Source organism: Triturus cristatus, chromosome 1_2 (genome assembly GCF_964204655.1).
Source record: "Triturus cristatus chromosome 1_2, aTriCri1.1, whole genome shotgun sequence".
Classification (NCBI taxonomy): Eukaryota; Metazoa; Chordata; class Amphibia; order Caudata; family Salamandridae; genus Triturus; species Triturus cristatus.
In genome coordinates, this window is record NC_140580.1 from 1075094785 (window position 1) to 1075113970 (window position 19186).

The following is a 19186-nucleotide window of genomic DNA, read 5'->3' on the forward strand; positions in this document are numbered from 1 at the left end:
GCCCCCCTCCTCAGGCCACTTCTGGCCCCGGGGCCTGGCTTCTCTGTTGGGGACCATGGGGGGAGCCCCAATGCCCGCACAGTCCCGCCGGCTCCCCGTCTCCTGCGGGAGACAGCTGATCCCCTTGCTCAGTAGCAATCCTGCTTTGCTTCATTGAAGCGAGAGCAGGTTTCCCTGCTCTCGGTTCAATGAAGCAAAGCAGAGTTTGCTATGACAGGGCAGGAGCCGCCACCCTGCTATAGAAAACAGCAATGTCCCGGGGGTGGGCACCTCGGGACATTGCAGGAGCCGGCCCTGGAGGGTGGCGGTCCCCAGGGCCATCAAGGGCTCCACAAGGGGGTCGCACTGCCCCCTCCCCATGTTTGCAAAGCCCCAGGGAGGTGGTGGTCCCCAGGGCCGAGGGTCCGTAATGGACCCCTGAATTTAAATAAGGAGTGCCCTGGGGAGGTGGTGGTCCCAGGGCCTTGTGGGGGGGGTGGGCTTTTGCCCCAACACTTCTTTTTTTTTTTTTTTAAACAGAGCCCCGGGGAGGTGGCGGTCCCCGGGGCTGCGGGGAGAGCCGCGTGCCCCCCTGCAAACAATTAAAAAAGCCCCGGGGAGGTGGCCGTCCCCGGGGCTGTGGGAGGCCGCGTGCCCCCTGCACATAATTAGCATAGCCCCGGGGAGGTGGCAGTCCCCGGGGCTGCAGGGGCCCCCACGGGCCCCCGCTATTTCATTTTGGCAGTGCCCGGGTCCTGGCCCACCCACTGGCCTCATTAAAATGAAGCGCAGTAACCCGTGCTTCATTTTTTAAAAGTTTTCGGCAGGATTTGCGACCCCAACGCGAATTCTGCAGTTTAAAAAAAAATGAATTTTTTGGCCCTGGGTATCCTTGTGGGACCCTGAGCAGGCCTAGGGGGTCAGGGTGTTTGTCCCTGCCCCCTTTTCATGTTTTTTATCTTTGTTTCACCCTTTTTCTCGTGGCTCGGTTACTGAGTCACAAGATGGCTGCCACCACTTCCTGGTTTGGAGTGTTGGCAGCCAATCAGAGTGAAGCTCGTGCCCAGGAGGGTTTGCGAACCCTCCTCGGTGCTCAGATATCGATATTTTTCTTTTTTAAATTTCTCAGGAACTACCAAACAGATTTACACCATTTAACAAATAGGGCGGAGTCTAAACCAACACCTACATTTTTGCAAATTTGGTGTAATTCCGTTCAGCAGTTCGGGCTGTAGCCTGTAATTAAGTTCCTATGGAAAATAACATGGAGAAAACGCGCTTTGGGACCCCCCTTTTTTCTTGGCCCCCGCTTGAAGAATCACTCCGAAATTTTCAACACACAAACTGAGCGGTCCAACCCTATTTCACGAAGATTTGTCAAACGGCGCCAAAGATATTGGCAAATCAAAAAACGCTTTTCTTATGGAAAACAGGTCCTGACTATAACTATATATATATATATATATTCACTGAAAAAAACATAGGTTTCACACATGTTATAGTTAGCTGGACATTTTACTGATAAAAAACCAATGAAATTCCCCCGTTATAGTTACTGTAGGCAACTATAACTCACGCGACCGTAATCCTCTGCTGATGCTAATACTGTATTTAGACACTTATTTGCCCATGTCTTCTTCCATTAAATTTTAGCTATACATATATTACAAATATTTTTTTTTCATAAAGACACATATGTCATCAGCAGAGGATTACGGTCGCGTGAGTTATAGTTGCCTACAGTAACTATAACGGGGGAATTTCATTGGTTTTTTATCAGTAAAATGTCCAGCTAACTATAACATGTGTGAAACCTATGGTTTTTTCAGTGAATTAGCAAGGTTTTTTAAATGCTAATTCCTAACTATAACGTGTGTGAAACCTATGGTTTTTTCAGTGAATTTGTACGGTTTTTTAAATGCTAATTTATTTATGTATTTTTTTTTATATATTTATTTTACAATAAACTACGTATTAAAAATTATTATGATTTTTTTTTTTGGTTTTCACCCTGCGAATTATTATTTTCTTTTTGTAAAAAAAAATTTTTTTTTTGTGTTTTTCAGGGTGCGCGCACTGTGCGCGCACCCCCGCGATTTTTAAAAAAAAAAAAATTTTTTTTTTGCCTTCGGGGTCCTTCAGGGACCCCCTGACAAAGGCTAGGGGGTCAGGAACTCTCTACCCTGCCCCCTTTTCACGTTCGCCACCTTCCTTTTTCACTCTCGCACTGAAAACAAACAAAATGGCGGCCGACACTTCCTGATTTCGACCGATTCGAACGTTGACTAACATGTAACCACCAATCAGAATTACGCTCGCGCACGTTAGGGTGCTCGCACGGTGCTCGCACGGTGCGCGCACCCTGCGCGCATATATATATATATATGCTTTTAAATGCTATTTTCTCCGGAAATACTGAACAGATTTACACCAGACCTGCAAGAGGCACTTCCTTGACCTTATGGCTACCTCTCTGCCAAATTTCAAGTAATTCTGTTCAGCCGTTCGGGCAGTAGCTGTGTCTAAAGGTCCTATGGAAAAATGCATGGGGAAAACGCGTTTTGGGACCCCCCTTTTATCTCAGCCCCCGCTTGACGAATCCCCCCGAGACTTTCAGGGTAGGAGCGGAGCGTAGCGCCCCACCTATTTTGAAAAATTCGCGAGGATTCGTCGACTGGCGCCAAAGTTATTCAAAATAGAATGTTGCGGATTTCCTATGGAAAAGGGGTCCTAACTATAACTACCTACTGGCGACCGCCAGTAGGTAATATATATTCCTCCGTTATAGTTAGTTCACCTAACTATAACTCGCGCGCCCGCAATGCACTGCTGAAGACGTCACATATTACATCACTCATGACATGGTCAGTGACATCACTGATGACATCACTGATGACATCACTGATGACATCATCCAGTGAATGTGTGTTTTTCTGAAAATTAAATATGTTTTATATATATGTATATCTAAAGGTCGATGGAAGAATAAACGGGTATATAAGTGTCTAAATGGATGATTTGTTTTTGAAAAATTGGTTGTATAACTGATTAAGTGTATCTTAGTGAATACATGGCTTAGTGAGTAATGTTTAAATATGTAAACATCTGTATCAGTCTCTCACTTTGTGTATAAGTGGCTGCATGGGTTGGTGAGTGGCTACATGAGTGTCTATATAGGTTATTAGTTGGTTTTTTGAGTATCAGTATGAGTGTCTGAGTGTCTGTAAGGTTCGGTGGGGGTATTACATAGTGCATAGGTGCATGAATGAGTGACTCACTGTTTGTATGTGTTGAAGACAGCATGTGTGCAGGACTGTGTGGGTGGATGAGTGTGCGTATGGGTGTGTTAGTGAGTGAATGACTGTCTCAATAGTGTCTTTATGAGTAACTACATATGTTTTAAACTAGTATATGTGACTATTGGTGTATACAAGTGAGTATATGTGAGAGTGAGGGATTGGAAGAGTTCCTGTATGAATAAGTATGTGTTTCTATAAGTGGTTGTTTAAAAGACTAAGTATGTGTAAGTTTCTGTAGAAGTAAGTGTGGTGGTGTGTGTCTAACTGTATATGCAAGTAAATGGATGTTTGATTCTTTATTAGCATGAGTGACTATGTGTGTGAGTAACTCTATGGATGAGTGGCATTGTGTACCAGGATCTATAGGTGTATGAGTACATATGATGAGTAAGTACATGTATGAGTGACGGTATAAGACTGTTGGTAAATGAGTGGATGTGTATGTGGATCTTAGAATTACTGAATAGGTTGTTGTAACTGGTATTGGTATGTCCATTGTTTTGAAAATTTTAGTTTCTATTTTTGAATGTGTGTATCAAAGGTTATATTAGGGTGAGAGGAGGTCTGCCATTCTATCACAAGGATGATGTCATCAGTGATGTCATTTGAGATGTCATGAGTGATGTCACTGATCATGTCATGAGTGATGTAATATGTGACGTCATCAGCAGTGCATTGCGGGTGCCCAAGTTATAGTTAGCTGAACTAACTATAACGGGGGAATTTCAATGGTTTTGTACGAGTGAAAAGTCCAGCTAACTATAACGCCCCTGAAACCTATGGTTTTTTCAGTGAATTTGTAAGGTTTTTTAAATGCTAATTCCTAACAATAAAGTGCCTGAGACCTATGGTTTTTTCAGAGAATTTCAAAGGTTTTTTAAATGCTAATTTCTAACTATGCCTACAGAGATAGGACATGTGAAGAAAGAAGAAAAAATGCACAGAAAGAAAAAAAAGAAATGCAGAAAGAAGCAACAGAAGTCTTCAAAGACGAAGAAAACTGCAGGAAGAAGGATAACGTACAGAAAGAACAAACAGAAAAGCAGAATGAAGTCTTGTTGCAAAATCATCCTGTACCCTCAACTTTTTCAGACGGATACTGGTGTTAACTGAGTCTGACTAACCAGTCCTAGAGCCAGTGCTATGTTAAAAGACACTTAGAAAACACCTACATACACTAGGAAACACTATGCGTTGGGGTCCCCCTGTGATTAGCATGACCTCCTCTGTAAGCCCCTAGTATATAATAGGGCAGGGGGATTAAAACTACCTCTTAAAACGCGCCACAGGCCGTGTTTGCACACGTCACCTCAGGCCCCGTCCCCTCCCTTCCCCACTGTGCAAACACGCCCTGTGGCCGTTTTAAATTGGGAGATTAAGTCCCCTTGAATCCTGAGGGTCCCTAGGGTCCAACTAGACCACTAGGTACCTCCAGTAAACGCCACATAAACTGCGTTGCAGAGAGATGTAAAAAGGGGCACGGCCTAGACCACCTCTCTGCAACGCAGCGCAGTGGCACTTACTGGAAGCACCTGGTGGGCTAGTTGGTCCCCAGGGTCCCTCAGGATTCAAGGTGAATTATTTCCCCAGCTTAAAACGCGCCACATGGCGTGTTTGCACACGTTAACTCAGGCCCCGTCCCCTCCCTTCACCACTGTGTAAACATGCCCTGTGGCCGTTTTTAGTTGGGAGATTAAGTTCATTTGAATCCTGAGGGTCCTTAGGGTCCAACTAGCTCACTAGGTACCTCCAGTAAGCACCATAGAGCTGCGTTGCAGAGTGGTGTAAAAAGTGGCACGGCCTGGACCACCTCTCTGCAATGCAGCTCAGTGGCACTTACTGGAAGCACCTGGTGGGCTAGTTAGCCCCAGGGGCCCTCAGGATTGAAGGGGAATTATATCCCCAACTTAAAACGTGCCATAGGGCGTGTTTGCACACATCACCTCAGGCCCCGTCACCTCCCTTCCCCACTGTGTAAACACGCCCTGTGGCCGTTTTAAGTTGGGAGATTAAGTCCCCTTGAATCCTGAGGGTCCCTAGAGGCAAAATAGCCCACTAGGTACGTCCAGTAAGCGCCATTGCAGAGAGGTGTAAAAAGGGGCACGGCCTGCACCACCTCTCTGCAACGCAGCGCAGTGGTGCTTACTGGAAGCACCTGGTGGACTAGTTGGCCCCCAGGGTCCCTCAGGATTGAAAGGGAATTATTTCCCCAACTTAAAACGCACCACAGTGCGTGTTTGCACACGTCACCTCAGGCCCCGTCCCCTCCCTTCACCACTGTGTAAACGCGCCCTGTGGCCGTTCTAAGTTGAGAGATTAAGTCCCCTTGAATCCTAAGGGTGCCTAGGGTCATACTAGCCCACTAGGTACCTCCAGTAAGCGCCACAGAGCTGTGATGCAGAGAGGTGTAAAAAGGGGCGTGGCCTCAGAACACCTGTCTGCAACGCAGCACGCTGGCGCATACTGGAGATACCTGTTGGGCTAGTTGGCCCTCAGGGACCCTCAGTATTGAAGGGGAATTAATTCCCCAACTTACAACTCGCCAGGGGGCGTGGCCTCCGGCGCGATGCCGGTCTTTTATTTATTTTATTTTTTTAAGAAGGGGGGCTGTGTGGCCCCCCTTCTTTTTCTAATGTATTGCCCCTGGGGACCTCATCCCCCAGGGCCTTCCTCCTAATTTTTTTATTTTTAGTGGAGGGTCAGGGGGTGTTTCTGCCAAGTGAGCCCGGAGTCACAATCACAAACGTCCTCTTCTTCCTGAATAAAAGTGAGATTATGCTGCATGCTTGTTCATATTTTAAGTAGTTCGCACAGACACACGTTTTAAAAACAATAAAGGTCCTAATACCCACCTTCTCTGAACAGTTAGCTTGCTGCCCCATCCCCCTCCTCCATATCCTCTGTTGTCTGAATCCATGGACTAGCGTCCTCCCTCCTGCCATGCATGGTCTGATGTGCTGCCACTGCCCTCCATTTAGCATGATGTACCAGTCCACTCCTCCTGCCCTCCATTGCCCAATTCTATGCCCCATCATTGACCTCTTGCTTAGCCTCTGTGCTTAGCTTGCTGCCCCTATTCTCCTTCCCCCTGCCCTCCGATGTCTTTGTGCATGCCCCTGCTCCATCCTTTTTGCCCACCATGTTCCATGGACTTGCCACTCCTATCTACTCTGAGTGTTCTGTTGAGCTGCCACTCCCCTCCCACCTGCCTAGCATTGTCAGATGACTGTAACCTGTCCCTGCCACCTCCGCCTCCACCTTGCCTGTCCATATGCCATGCCCCTATCCCCTTCCTCCTGTCCTCCATGGTCCATTTTACTGCCACACCATTCTGCCCTCCCTTTTCTGTTGTCCTGCAACTGCTCCTCCTGCCTGCCCCGCGCGGTCTGTTGTGAGGCCCCGTCCCCTGAACTCTCTTGTCTGTGCCCAGATCCTGACCCTCCCTTCTATCCTCCATGGTCCTTTGTGCATGCCCCTGCACCCTCCTTCTTGCCCATCATAGCCATTGTGCTGCCACTAACCCTCCCGCTTGCCATGCATGGTCTTCTGTGCTGCCACGGCCCCTCCCACCTTCCCTGTGTGGTCAGCTAGCTGCCCCTGACCCCCTCCCACCTTCCCTCCATGGTCTGTGTGTATGCCATCATAGTCTCACTGTTTCTCTCCATGGTGTGTCTTGCTTCTAGTGCCCATCCTGCCTGACCTCCATGGTCATCTTGCTGCTCCTGCCCTGCCCCCTTGCACCCAGCCCTCTGTTTCCATGTGCAGACCCCTATTCCCTCCCTCCTGGCTTGTCTGTTCCATTGTAATGCCCCTGATCCGTCCCTCCTGCCCTTTTTGGTCTGTTATGCTGCAGCTTTCTATACTGTCTGTCCATTATGGCCAGCTAGCTACCATTGCCTCTTTCCCCTCTGTTCTCTGTTGTCCATGTGCATGGTCCTGTCCCCTCCCTATTGCTTTCTATGGATTGTTGTGCTGCACTCCCGTCCCGCATTCCCTGTGTGGTGTATTGTGTTGCTGCAAACCCTGATGCCTGCCCTGCAGGGTCAGTTTGGTGCACCTCTCCATGCCCCTCCTGTCCTCTGTTATCCAAGTCCATGTCCCTACCCCAATTCCTCCTGCCTTCCATGATCCAATGTACCATACTTGCGAACATTTTAAACTTGGTAAGAGGGAGATTTTGAAAAAAAACTGGGGTATTGATTTTCCCCTTTGAGTTACATTGAAAAAGAGGAGATTGTAAACAGGAGACAGATCAATTAAAGCCCATTTGAGCTTAAAAACATTGGACGTTTCCTGGCTGAATCGGGTCTATTGGCATGTATGGTTGTACTACCACTGTCTCTTCCTTCTGCCCACAATGGTCTATTATATTGCCACAGCCTCTCTTGCCAGTCCTGTATTGTTGGTTTGTTGCCCCTGCTCCCCTTTCCACTGCCCTCCATAGTCTTTTGTGCTGCTACGGCACTTCCTGCCTGGCCAGTGTGGTCAAATTGTTGCCTCTGCACCCTCCTACCTGCCTTCAATTTTCAGAGTCCGTGCCCCTGGCCTCTGCCTCTCAACAGTATCCTAATGAACAACTAGATTGCGAACATTCTATATTTATTACAAAAGTGTGGAACGCCTGACATCATCTTGATGTAATCAAAACTGTAATACCTAGAGCATTTCCTTTAGAAATTACATATATGAGAGGGTCTTATTTGCATCAAAATTATGGTTAGTGCTCTAAAAAACTAAAATGAGGACATATTTTCTGAGTTTTTAAATAGCGACAAAGCACTTTTAAATTATTTGTTATCTTTATGTTTTTTTATCCAGTTGACCACTTGATTAAATGTTGCACTTAAGGGAGAGGATGTGGTGTTACTTCCAGAGCTGCAGACTTTGCAACTGGGGAACCAGGTTGGAGTTTCTGCTTCAGCTCGGCATTCTGTGATTCTGGTCAAATCACTTAATCTCCCCATGTCTACAACCAAAATGAATTTGTTCTTGTGTGATGTAACCAATGCTCATGTAACGCACTCCAATACCTGACAAGTCTGCACTATACAAAACTGCAAAAACACAAAGAATAAGTGTTTTGCACACTTCTGCCATTGGGCTAAACTTGAGCTACATCTGGGTGATATTTGGGCTACATTTGGGCTCTTTTGTCTCTGGTGGCCATCTTGGGAGACTTATTTGTTATGAAGTTTCCTAATTTCCTCATTTACTGCAGTCTCCTCAGTAGGAAATACTTTCAGTTTTTTACTTTGGTTCCATCAAAAAGGCATTCAGATGTGTCACACATTTGCCATAAATTCTGAATGGTAGCACTCTAGTTCCTCATTAGATCACTGTAGTAAAGCCACTGCTCACCTGAGAAGTCTGCTGCTGGTATTGAAAGTGCATGTTTCAGTCTACATGTCAGAATTTTTTTATGAAATAGAAGAGGATTTGAGAAGTCAAAATGTGCCCTAATTTTTCTTTCTGCAGCACTAATCGTAATTTCTATGGCAAAATGAACCCCCTCATTTTATTCCTTTCCAATTAAATGTTTTAAGTGTTACCACTTTATTCCAATAAAGATGGCTTCAGGTGTGCCATACTTTTGTCATAATTAAGACTGTTAGCGCTCTAGTTGTTCTTTAAAACACTCTGGGACATTCTGTCATTGGGCTACACTTGGGCTACATCTGGGTGATATTTGTGCTACATGTGGGCTCTTTTGCCTCTGGTGGCCATCTTGGGAGACTGATTTGTTATGAAGTTTCCTAATTTCCTCATTTACTACAGTCTCCTCAGTAGGAATACTTTCAGGTTTTTACTTTGATTCCATCAAGAAGTCATTCAGATGTGTCACACATTTGCCATAAATTCAGAATGTTAGCACTCTAGTTGCTCATTAGATCACTGTAGTAAAGCTACTGCTCACCAGGGAAGTCTGCTGCTGGTATTGAAAGTGCATGTTTCAGTCTGCATGTCAGAATATTTTAAAGAAATAGAAGAGGATTTGAGAAGTCACTCAAAATGTGCCCTAATTTTTCTTTCTGCAGCACTAATCATACGTTCTATGGCAAAATGAACCCCCTCATTTTGTTCCTTTTTAAATTAAATGTTTTAAGAGTTACCACTTTATTCCAATCAAGATGGCTTCAGGTGTGCCATACGTTTATCATAAGTAGGACTGTTAGCGCTCTAGTTGTTCTTTGGAATACTCTGGGAAGCTGCAGTGGGCTCGAAACGTGTAATGGCTGTGCTTTGGAGCAGACAATAAAATAAGATTTTAAGCACCAAATTGTGGTCCGAGCTCCTATCTGCAGTGGTGAAAACGAGTGCGAGAAGAGGAGTTGAAGTCATATATATATATTAATAAGTTACAAAGCACGGCTAAATATCTATTGTTTATAATTCTTGGAGGAAATGATAGCAAACCTTGGTCTAATGTTTCAGCCAGCTCGAATATTTTACATTTCATGCATTCATTGTAAGAAACTACTAGCTGTTATTCCATGGAAGCAAGTAAATTAACTTAGTGGTTTTAGCATAAAACCTTTTGAAGACACTGCCTTAGAATGTGTCCCTACCCTTGTGCTGCACATTAAAGATCCAGTTTTCTCTTCTTGGATGTTTTTTCTTAGTCTGGCTCTGAACTCCTATTAAAATCCCACGTAGTCTAAAGCCTGCTCAACAACAGGTAACCTAGAGCCCTGAACTGGACCGATGCCCTTCTGGCGCCCAGTTCACCTTTCCATGAACATATGCAGAGAACGGACTCATCCACAAAAGTCCGTATGGGAAGTGTAGATCCCAGATGATTTGCTGCCCTCCCTCCACAGTCTTCTAGGGAAAGTGTGGAAACATTTCATTTAAATAGATGAGACAGCCATCTGAATGTCAAGTTTTCAGCCACCTAGGACAATGTTTTACCTCTAGTTCCCGGATCTTTGGTTCTCTATTTACACCTTTTAGCAATAATTTTAGATTCAATTTGACTTGTGAAATAGCATTCAATACTTACATTGAGAAAAGAATGGACCGTTTGTAGGATATTACATCCCTGCATCCCTCAAAGTTGTGTCTAGCAGAGCCACCCCTCTGTTGTACTCTGTGTGAAAGAAGATGGAGCAGCTCACTCTATATGGAAGAGGAGGGGTCACACTGCCTCTGACTTGGTGGACCAGAGATGAGACCCAGCTGACACAGGCCTGCTGAGAAGGCCTAAACAAGGAAGAAGAGGACAGTTAAAAGATCGTCTGCCCCCTGGCTTGGTATAGTTACTTGTAATAACTATGCCTGTTGAATTTTAGTGTTTTTTTTAGTTTAAAACATTACGTTTAAACTGACATTTTCACCTAACCCACTATAACTTTTATTTCTTTCAATGAATTTCAGAGTTTGTGTTTTTTTAAAACAAAGTTAGATAGTAGCACCATACCCACCAACTATATTTTCACTTTAACCTTTGGTTTTTTGTGTGGAAATGTATGTTTTGTTTTTAACATAAAGTAATATTTTATTACCAGAAGTAAGGCCAACCCCTGCCATACATCGCCACAGGGCCTGAGTGCATCCCCTCACGGTCATCAATACCCCGCCCAGCACCGTCAAAGGTGGTGCGTGGCGAGGGGTTGGCTGCAGGACCTGCGCCCAACCCCCTTGGACAGGCAAACACCCCACCCCCCGCCATGCAGAGCCATCGCATGTTCATGGCAACCAATGCAGACACTTAGACCCCACCCTTTTTTCATTTTTTTCCCATTCTCGCGGGAGGCAGCGCCGTTGGGAGTCCCAAGAAAGTCCAAGTGGCCATGCTGCCTCTTAATGGGCACCTGTGAAATCGCTGAATCCCTCCAAAAATATGTTTTCAACATTTGAATTCCCTTCAATAAAAGTTTGTGGGAGGAGATCTCCCAAATCCCTACTACACACAATTTTTACACGCACATTTAGTTTTTAAAATTTGGTGGAAATCTTCCCCAAATCACCCCTTTTTTACTCCTGACTAGGGGTGTGTGGAACTTGAAGAGTTTTCATTCCACAGAATTTCTCAGAGTTGCATAAAAATCTGAGAAATTCCGAAGAGTTCCACCCACCCCTAAGTCATGCAAGTCCAATTGTAGTTAAGGGAAATTTCAAAATCTTCAGCATCCATTTTTTTTAAGTAGAAGCCAAAAACGTTAGTTTGCAATGTTTGTGTATCTGTTTAAGCAAGTGTTTTCAGAACACCTCTATTTCCCCTCTCCTGCCATAGCAATGCCTCTATCACATCCATTTACCAGATAACCAGGGCTCCACAACAAAGCGCAGCCTGCTCTGCTTTCTCCTTCCACGGCTGCCGGCCAGCTGGAGCACACAGCAGCCAATGCTTTGGGCAAAGACAAGGATCATGCAAAAAAGAAAAATAAGAAATGGTGCAACTTTGGCAAGCACATCTTCAGCATATCGAAAAGTGGTGCTTTCTCAATGCACAGCCTGCAGCCATCCTGGGGCTGGGGACCACAAGCCTGCACAGGAGTCCTCTCTGCAGAGGCTGCCCTGCTGTCTTGACATTTGCTCCCATGACAGTGACCTGTCTGATGGTGGGTGGTTCATCTGGGCATGTGGATAAGCCCTTGCTGTGGGGTCCTCTCGCCAGGTTCCAGCAGGAAGACCCTGCTTACAGGCTACGTGCTGCAGACAGAGGGAGCATTGGGGCTATGGGCGGTTGTCCAGCAGAGTGCAGGGCTCTGCCACTAACAGTTACAACAAGCGCTCCCCGCTGGTCTCTGTGCACCTGCAGCTGAGATGCTGCTGCTGGACAGGGATGGGAAGTGTGGGGAAGACAACAGAGGATGGGCGTATCATGTTTGCCGGTCACGCGTGACCAGCAAACTACAATTATGGCCGACTCCCGCTATTGCACATGCGCGGGAACCAGCCGAGGAGCTCAAGAACTTGCCGATCCCAAGCAGAGACGCTTCGCGTACTTGCTTCGGAAAAGCCTAGTATGCTTCCAGGGTCACTTACCAGCACTTTCGGATCGTCACTTCTCCTCGTCGGCACTCATTGTCGAGGCGGCGTTTCCTGCACCGACGTTCCTCTTCCTGGCTTCGTGCTTTCTCTCCGGATCCTCGCTTCGACTGTGGTAGGGTCCTATCCCCCTGGGAGGCCTCCCCTATTATAAAGAGACAATACAAGGGAAAAGCTGCATAAATTCTCTCGTGGTAAATAGCGCTTGAGCGCTGCATTTATTAGCTACTGTATATATCCCAAACAGCACTTATCTGACTGAGGCTCTGAGTTTATGGAGGTCTGCGCTTATTGATCATTATTTTTTATATTCTGTTGATTCCTGAAAACATAAGGCACAAGATTAGTTTGCCTGCAGTTAAGGTGATATTTAATAAGTATTAAGAAGCATCAGTGAATCTTCTGTGAATTGACACTACTCTGGACAGTTCTTGCATGTCTTTAGGTAGGTTTCAGTACAGATTTCCCTCTACATCTGTCTTATATGCACTCCTCGCTTAGACTGTTTAATTACTCATCTCTTTTTTTTCTATCTAGACATCTACACACTCTTGCTTATCCCAGGTACCAGAACACAGGGAAGAAGGGAATTGTTCAGGTACATACAAGCATGACTAGGAAAAAGGAGTAATTGTAGGATTAGAAACACCATGTATACTTACCTCTTCTTCTGTTCTTTCTTTTAAACAGAAATGTATTTTGATTGATTGCTTCTGTCTCAGACTGGGGTGCGACATGGGACCTCTGTGTTTTCATCCTTGTTTTTCCCTTCTTTCCCGGGTTACCATTAGTACTTTGACTCAGTTGGGTACAATAGATGATCAGGGGAAGTTGAGGATCTGTCATCATTTGCATGGTGTTCCTGTGGACTGGAAACGTGAGTAGAATCTGACAGAAAGCAAAGCCAAAAAAAGAAAAATCTGATTTCCGTCCGAACGTAATGGAAATGAGTCAGGTAATGCTTACAGACTTAGCCCACATGTTAGGTAATCTTCAAAAAGAAACGCAGGCCTTGTCTGCATGGGTGGATACCCTACAACAGGGCAAGAGAACTGATTCTAGTTTGGGTAATATGACAGGGACTCATTTCCACCTTCCTCTCAGCCTCCTGGTACTAATGTTCCGGTTATACAAGTTACAACACCTCAGTCCATTCCATTGACCCCTCACAAACGTTTTATGGGGGATCCCACCATGTTTGCTGCCTTTATTAGTCAGTGCCAACTCCACTTTATGTGTAAAGCCGCATGCTTTCCGACAGACCAAGCTAAAGTAGCATTTGTCATATCATATTTGGAGGGGTCTGCAGCCAATGGGTCCTTACCTCTCATAGAAAGTAATGAACCTTTGCTGCAGAATTACACCGCTTTCAAGGGAGAACTTAGGAAGCTATTCTACAAGCATTCCTTCATGCAGTCAGTAGATTCCAAGCTCTTAAACCTGTAACAGGAGACTAAGGACTTAACAACTTACATATCCACCCTTAATAGATTGGTAGCAGAGGTTGGGTGGCCTAAAGAAAAATGTAGCGCCCTGTTCTAGACTGAGAGATGACTTAAAAGACCTCCTAGCACAAGTGGTTGATCCTCCTGAGTTTTGCACCGCCCTTATAGATCTGGTGGTTAAGCTATATCATGGAATTAGTGAGAGGAAGAGAGAAAGAGGGAGGTCAGAAGGTCGCGTTTTTATCTATAAAGTGAAGAAATCTGATTCTGAAAAATCAATAGAAGACCCAGAACCTATGCAGATCGGAAGCATTAGGGGGCCCCCTAGCAAAGAAGAAAGGAAGAGAAGACGTGACAAAAAATTGTGTTTATATTGTGGAAAGCAGGGCCATTTCTTTAGGGAATGCCCTGTGAAGCCAAAGCAGAGAAAACCTTCGGAAATCTATTGATTCCGAAGTCTCATGAGACAAAAACTTTGGGTAGTTCAGGGTTGACTGTCTCACAAGCAAAAGCAGTTTAATCTTCCCCGTGCCATTTCTTCCTCTCCTCTTGCCTCATATGGGGACAACAGGTTATGGATATACAAATAATGGTGGATTCTGGTGCTACTGGCAATTTTATGGACTTGCATTGGGCACATAGCAAGAACATTCCTCGGGTGTCTAAGGCCTCCCTGGGAGGAAGCCACAACCATAGATGGCAGTACTCTTAAGTCTGGTCCTATTACACATGCTACTGCTGACTTAACTTTGGTTATTGAGGAGAAACGTCAAGAGACTATTGCATTTGATCTTATTCCGTCTCATCAGTTTCCTTCCATATTGGAGCTGCCTTGGTTGTGTCAACACAGTCCCTCTATTAATTGGAAAGGGATGACATTAGCTTTTAGTCCTGATAGTTGTAAGGAACATGTTTTTCACAATTCTAACACCCCAGAGAAAGCAGTAATACTAACGAGTTCTGAAGTTGCTGATTTGCCTGTCAGCTATCACAATCTGAAAGAGGTATTTGATGTGGAAAAGGCCACTAGCCTTTCGTCCCACAGACCCTATGACTGCAGAATTGATCTATTACCTGGTGCTCGCATACCTTGCAGCAGGATATACGCTCTGACAGAGAAAGAGAATGTGTATATGCAAGAGTTCTTGGACAAAATGCTTTGGATTGGTTTCATTTGCCCTTCTAGATCACCGGCATCCTCGTCTCTCTTCTTTATACCTAAACGAGAAGGGGGTCTTAGATGTTGTATAGATTATAGAGCACTGATGATGTTACAATCAAGAAGCGGTATCCTCTGCCACTGATATCCTCCCTTCTTGATCAAATAAAGAATGCCAACATTTTCACCAAACCGGATTTGCAGGGAGCCTACCATTTGGTGAGAATCAAGGAGGGGGGATCAGTGGAAGACGGCTTTTTGTACCAAGTTCAGCCTATGCGAATATTTAGTAATGCCATTCGGACTATGTGATGCCCCCTCAGCTTTTCAGTTTTTTTATCAATGAAGTACTAAAGGGCATGTAAGACCTCTTTGTTATTGCTTATATTGATGACATTTTGATTTATTCCTTGTCAATACAAGAGCATGAACTCAATTTTAGGAGAGTCCTTGAACTTTTGTGAGACAATCATTTATATTGCGAGCTAGAGAAATGTCAATTCCATACCTTCCATGTGTGCTTCCTCTGGTTCGTTGTGTCACCCCAAGGAATCAGTATAGACCCACAAAAAGTAGAAGCCATTACACGCTGGCAAGCACCAAAGACTGTCAGAGACATCCAGAGTTTTCTTGGCTTTGCCAATTTCCACAGACGTTTCATTAGTAACTTCTCTGACTTAGCTTCCCCATTACCAAGCTTCTGAAAAAAGGGGTTACGTTTCTGTGGACCCCTGGGGCCGAGGAGGCTTTTAGTAAATTGAAGGAAGCATTCACACAAGCACCCATACTGAGACATCCCGATCCTTCTCGGCCTTTTGTGGTTGAGGCTGTTGCCTCACAAATGGCAGTAGGAGGGGTTCTTTTTCAAGTTCTCAAGCAGACCCAAGCACAGGTTGCCTTCATCCCATAGCTTATTACTCACACAAATTAACACCGGCTGAGTTGAATTATGCTATAGGAGATAAGGAAATGTTAGCTGTAAAAAGGGCTTTTGAGGAATGGAGGCAGTATCTTCTAGGAGTGAACCATAGAATAACGGTCTTCACAGATCACCGTAATTTGCAGTTGGTCAAATCCGCAAAAGCTTTGTCCATGCGACAATTGCATTGGACGCAGTTCTTCAGCGATTGCGATTTCCGTATACAATTCCAAGCAGGAAAGAAAAACGGGAAAGCAGATGCCCTGTCCCATTTAGGTTATGAGCTTGAGAAACCATAGAATGAGCCCCCTCCTATAATATCTAGAGAGCGCATAATAGGTGTTCTTTGTTCTGAGGTCGAATTCATGAAGACAGTTAAGGAGGCACAAGACGCTGTAGACATGCAAGAGATAGCTAGACGTAATGATGTCACTAAAGCTCAGGATTTGTCTTACGTCCAAAGGGGATTGGTACTTCCTACCCATAGCCTTCAGCAACACGCTCTAGAGTGGAGTCACACCCATCTACTTGCTGGACACCCTGGGTATAAAAAGACCATGGAAATCGTGGCCTGGTATGGGGAGGGACGCCAGAGGATACATGCAAACGTGCCATGTGTGTGCACAAGGGAAAGCTTCTCATCAGGCCCCCGCGGGTTTATGAATGCTGTTGCCCATTCCACCTAGTCCCTGGCATACAGTGTCTATGGACTTTATTGTGGACTTACCAAAGTCTGCTCAGGGGAACACTACTCTCCTTGTTGAGGTCGATTTATTTACCAAGATGGCCATTTTATCCCATTAAAAACACTCCCCACATCTAAGATATTGGTGTCGCTATTCATCCAACACTTTCACGCCTACATGGCCTTCCCTCTGTTCTTGTGTCCGATAGAGGAGCTCAATTAATTTCCAAATTCTGGAGGGGGATGGGAGCCTTATTGCAGATAGACATCAGATTGTCCTCTAGCCATCACCCTCAGACAGACTGCCAAACCGAGAGAGTAAATCAGTGTTTTGAGCAGTATGTACGATGTCAGTTTTTACACTCTCCCTCAGACTGGGACAAGATTGTATGGGTTGCTGATTTTTTTTACAATAGTTGCCTCTCTACTACTGCTTACTCTCCTTTCTTTTGTCCTTATGGTTTCCACCCACAAACCATGATATCTAAGATTTCTTCTTCCTGTCCTGCTCCTGCAGCTCTTGAGAAACTTACAAGAAATACACAAGACAGCAACAGTTAATTTAGAAAAGGCTAAGGCAAGCTATAAAGAAAAGGAATATATCCATAGACACACAAAGCCTATTTATACCCAAGGGGATGAAGTGTGGTTAGCTACAAAGAACCTTGCCCTGGAAGGGTTATGTAAATTTAAACCTCAGTACATTGGCCCTTACAAGATATGTAAGGTTATAAATCCTCTCGTTATGGAGTTCGATCTCCCGACTGCCTTGAAAATACATCCAGTGTTTCACGTCTCTCTTCTGAAACCCATGGAACCAGGCATGCGTAACCCTGAAACTCCAGTCCCCATGATAGTAGACAATGAACAAGAATATGAAGTTGAAGCAATCATTGACTCTAGAAGAGTGAGACGTAAACTCCAGTATCTTATACATTGGAAAGGTTATGGTATTGAAGAACATACCAGGGTACCAGCTAGACATTTGCACGCCCCTGGTCTACTGCGTCTGTTTCACAGATGACATCCTGAGAAACCTAGGCCGGTAGGGGGCATTGTAGGGGGGTGTACTGTCATGTTTGCCAGTCATGCGCGACCGGCGAACTACAATTATGGCTGACTCCGCTATTGCGCAGGAACCAGCCAAGGAGCTAAAGAACTTGCCGATCCCGAGCAGAGACACTTTGTGTTCTTGCTTCGGGAAGGCCTAGTCTGCTTCCGGGGTCACTTACCAGCACTTCTGGGTCGTCGCTTCTCCTCGTCGGCACTCATTGTCGAGGCGGATTTTCCTGCACCAATGTTCCTGTTCCTGGCTTTGTGCTTTCTCTCCGGATCCTCACTTCGACTGCGTTAGGATCCTGTCCCCCTGGGAGGCCTCCCCTATTATAAAAAGACAATACAGGGGAAAAGCTGCATAAATTCTCTTGCGTTAAACGGCACTTGCGCACTGCATTTACTAGCTACTATATATATCCCAAACAGCACTTATCTGATTGAGGCTCCGAGTTTATAGAGGTCTGCGCTTATTGATCGTTATTATTTAATGTTCTGTTAATTCCTGAAAACATAAGGAACAAGATTAGTTTGCCTGCAGTTAAGGTGATATTTATTTAGTATTAAGGAGCATCAGAGAATCTTATGTGAATTGACACTACTTTGGACAGTTCTTGCATGTCTTTAGGTAGGTTTCAGGACAGATTTCCCTCTACATCTGTCTTATATGCACTCCTCACTGAGACTGTTTTAATTACTCATCTCCTTTTTTCTACACTCTCTTGCTTACCCCAGCTACCAGAACACACGGAAGAAGGGAATTGTTCAGGTACATACAAGCATGACTAGAAAAAAGGTGTAATTGTAGGATTGGAAACACCATGTATACTTACCTCTTCTTCTCTTCTTTCTTTTAAACAGAGATTTCTTTTGATTGATTGCTTCTGTTTCAGACTGGGGTGCGACATGGGACTTCTGTGTTTTCCTCCTTGATTTTCCCCTTCTTCCCCGGGTTACCGTTAGTACTTTGACTCAGTTGGGTACAATAGATGACCAGGAGAAGTTGAGGATCTTTCATCGTTTGCTTGGCGTTCCTGCAGAAAGCTGAGTAGAATCTGATATTCCATGCCCGGCACAGAACCTGAAGCCACTAGCTACAGGGATCTCGCACACAGCTGCCATGTTTGCACAATGAGAGTGTTGCCTCTGCGACCAGCTGCAGACCGGAGGTTCCCAGACACTAAGAACGGACTACAGAAGATAACATACTTCATCAATGGTGACATCCAAATGCGAATTAGGCAGCCATCTTGGGCTAGCTGAGTGGAGCATCCATATTCAAAGGAAATAATTAGTGCTGAATGATTAATTCCACCAGCGGAGCAGGGGAATTTATTAGTAATTACGCGTTACAAGAGTAACGTGGAATTATTAAATTCCTCCGATTCTGCCGGCGGAATTGAAATTTCCACCCACTCCTACTCCTGACCTCTCTTTACTTTACTCCACTCACAAACCCCAAAATTATCCTTACTACCCTTTACCTCTACCCACCCTAAAACCCTACAAATACCGCTTTCACCCTTTACCGCCACCCATACCAAAACTCTAACATTCCACTTACCACATTTTACGTCTACCCACCTTAAACACTAAAATTACCCTTACCTCCCTTTACCACTACCCATTCTTAACCCCTAAAATTATTCTCACCTC